General features: G+C 30.8%; 1 non-coding gene across 1 annotated transcript; it reads left to right on the top strand.

Annotated features, from left to right (window-relative positions):
- The first annotated feature begins 268 nt into the window (after positions 1 to 268).
- TRNAL-UAA (transfer RNA leucine (anticodon UAA)) lies at positions 269 to 352 on the top strand. The gene has a single exon. It is a non-coding gene; the product is annotated as a tRNA-Leu (tRNA).
- The last annotated feature ends 3,241 nt before the right edge of the window (positions 353 to 3,593 follow it).

Below are 3,593 nucleotides of genomic sequence, written 5' to 3' on the forward strand. Positions count from 1 at the left end.
AAAATATCTACCTACGTATTTCTACTACGATTTATATTTTATGGCATTCACGTAGAAGAAAAAAAACACAAACATGCGTCACGTATGCCTCATATGCCAGTCTGTAGTTAACATAACATTGTATTGCACGTAGACACCGATCTTGCTTGCCAATTTTCCATTGCATTTCCCGAGCTCACTACGTCATTCGAATAAATTATCACGATCCGATGCCAATTATTGTGACTCGCTATACTTTTGATGAATATTTCTGCCCGGCAAGTACCGCGTCAGGTTGGCCGAGTGGTCTAAGGCGCCAGATTTAAGCTCTGGTTCCCGAAGGGGAGCGTGGGTTCGAACCCCACACCTGACAGATAATTTTAGTATTGTTTTACGTTTTATTTACTCACAAGAGTACTATTTCGCTAATATAAAGGATTTAAATTGTCATATATTAGATTCTCTACAGTTATTCGAAAACGACACTGTGGACTCCTTTAAATTCGTAAATGTACATTTGCACAAAAAATAATTTATTTTTATTAAAAATTGTCTTATTAAACTATATATAATACTTATTATTTTAAATTATTATAACCCTTTTAGAAAATATTACATTAATTATTATAGAAAATAATATTATTAGCATTTGATTGGTACAATTCCAATTAAATTTAGTTATAAAACGACTACAATTATTATTGTATTACTCCTGATTAAAGAACTTTTTTTTAGAATTTAATGTCGTTAAAATAGTATGCTAAATTCGATAACAAAAATTTATGAAAAAATTCAGGAAGATTTCATTGAATTATGTAAATCAACACATTTTCCTAAGTGCACTGTTAGGTTTTATTGATTCTTTTATAAATGAGTTATATTGAAGTAAAAAACATTGAATTTGAGGCTTTGGTATATTTATATACCAAACAATCTAAATATCCATTATCATATTGTAGTTTCTCTAGGGTCAATGGAAGATAAACGCAATATAATTGTCCCACTGCTAACTGCCACTATACACTGCGAATGCCAATTCTCCTTTGCATAGACATACTCGCAAATAAATTGGAGAAACCGATCTAATTAAAAACAGGTCGATTACAACAAAAAAAAAAGAAAAACACATTCTTCGTGCAAAATAATTATTGCTTTCTCTTGTTTCTTGCTACAAGAGCCTGCTTCGATTATTCAGACTATAGATAAGTAATTCTTCAATCAGCCAACTATTAAAATATGTAGTCATTATATTTTCACTTTTTATTATAGAGCATTTTTCCGAGCGTGATAGGTGTCATCCGTAAGTGACGTGTTTGCACGCTATTTACACAGATTTATGTCCGCTTGGATGACAGTCTTGCTGCGTTGTACATAGTCATATTCTTTTTACATCGAGGTATTTATTAATAATGGCAATACTATGATAAAACGTTTTCTTTTACGTGTTCTAAAATAGTTATATTTTTCACTTCCAGGTGTTTGAAGTTATTGCCATTGTCACAATATGAAACACGCGGCCAGTAATTTGTTATAAATGACATTTCTATCGTTTTTAATTCAACAATGATAAGTAGGTACCTACCCATGTTACAGAAAAAACTTTTCGCGCACATTGCATTTTGATTGAGTAATTATTTTGAAAATATTTATCAATTACCACAGCTGAAATTAGGTAAAAATAAAAAACGGTTTGCCATACTAATAAAAAAATAGTCAAAATAATCTGAAAATATACCTATAAGTTGTTACTACTTTTATTTCATACCTAGAGGAATTAATCTACTACTATTTTATTATCTTGTTTGGTTAACTTGTGAAGAATCTCAATCATTTGAAACAACATAAATTGTCTCAACTGTTCAAAAAGATTATATTATATCTATGACTATATTCAATGAAAAACAACAGAAGAACCTTAACGTTAACATATTGATTAACCCAAGGTCAGACTATTAAAATATAAGTATTCAGCATGTAGCTATTATACTATACTATTCTATCTATATATTATTATATTCAAATATGAGCGCTTTTTCTCGATTTCTCAAGGCTTAGTTAGCTTTGTTTCTAATTATATTTTTAGGCTAGGCATTGATTCTGCATGAAAAATAAATGTAGTGTGTGTGTGTGTGTTTTATTAATTGATTTCTAGCGGTAAATCACTTCGTTGTTTGGCTAAATCTACTATTTATTAGTGGCTTATTGGGACAATAGTCCCAATCTATAGCTATTATCTTGGAATTAATCATTCGTTGCAAAAAAAAATCCATTCATCTTGGGGCTCAGTTTTTTTTTTAATATTTTAAGCCATCAAATCAAACACCTAAAAAGGTTCAGTGTTTTTTGCATAATTTCAAATACAATACGAAATTATATATGTAATAATAATAGTGATTGACGATGAAAATAAGTAAGAAAAACGTTAATAATATGTGTAGTAGGTATCTTGATGTTCTTGATATTCAAACATTCTGAGGCTTGGATAATTAAACTACTATTACACATAATTATTATAATCCACGTACCTACCTATATTATTTTACTTGTTTAATATATTATATCTAATCTGGTATCAACGACTCAAACATGTTCATTAACTTTCTCATCCTTTTGAATATATAATAAAAAGAAATTAAACGAAGAAAACTCGATGGAAATTGCAGTATTACTAAGATTTTCTCTATCGAAGACTCGTATTTATATCAAATCAAGAAATGACGCTTAGCCGGAGGGGTTTGCTCAAGTGTTTTGTACTTATCGAAGTACGCATTTTTTATAAATACCTAGTAATTGCCTTTTAAGTAAAAGTACTGTCAATGACATTGTACCAACCTGTTTTTCCACTGGCACTGGAATGCGTTTTTCAATCGGATACGGTACGTTCTTGATGACGGGATATGGCACCACTTTCTCTATTGGCACTTTTATTTCTTTGAGAATTGGCACCGCCACGGGTTTGGCGATTGGCACCTTCACGGGGTAAGGATGCGGCACTGGAATTATTATCGGATGAGGAATTTCCACCTGTGAACAGGTTTTCCGATTAAAACATTGCATTGGTTATTGTTAGTCGATATGAATAATTGAATTTATTTATATATTCATATGGGAAAATCCATTTGATGCTCTCGCAAATACATGTAAGACAGAGATTTTTAATACGCATCTATTAAAAATCTTAGCAATTATCTATGGATAATTTATGATTTGTGCTTCAGAAGCAGTGTACAAGATCCATATCATCGGTTATACTCATTAGACTTTTCTGATACTTGTTTATTAGCCATGAGGCTCATCCCGTGCACTAATGTAAAGGTTCTAGCAGTCAGCGTTGACTAAATTGACAATATCATCGTCATTTCAAATGCACCGTTTTCGATAGTATTTTCTAATCAGATAGTGATAGTAATTTCGATAGACTATCAGATAGTGTGTAAAACAAGCGATAAAGACAATCAGGCTATCAAGCATATTATATAATATCACAAACATAAATCTTGAGAATGCTAGTAAAATGTGTATTTTAAATTTAAAATACATAATAGGTATAAATACTGCATGATACTTTTCTTGTTGACTGCGGAGCATTTAATTACCGCATTTAAATAACATGC

The sequence above is a fragment of the Rhyacophila brunnea genome, unplaced genomic scaffold (assembly GCF_057557595.1).
Source record: "Rhyacophila brunnea isolate RB1 unplaced genomic scaffold, BYU_Rbru_1.0 scaffold_3, whole genome shotgun sequence".
In the NCBI taxonomy this organism is placed as follows: domain Eukaryota; kingdom Metazoa; phylum Arthropoda; class Insecta; order Trichoptera; family Rhyacophilidae; genus Rhyacophila; species Rhyacophila brunnea.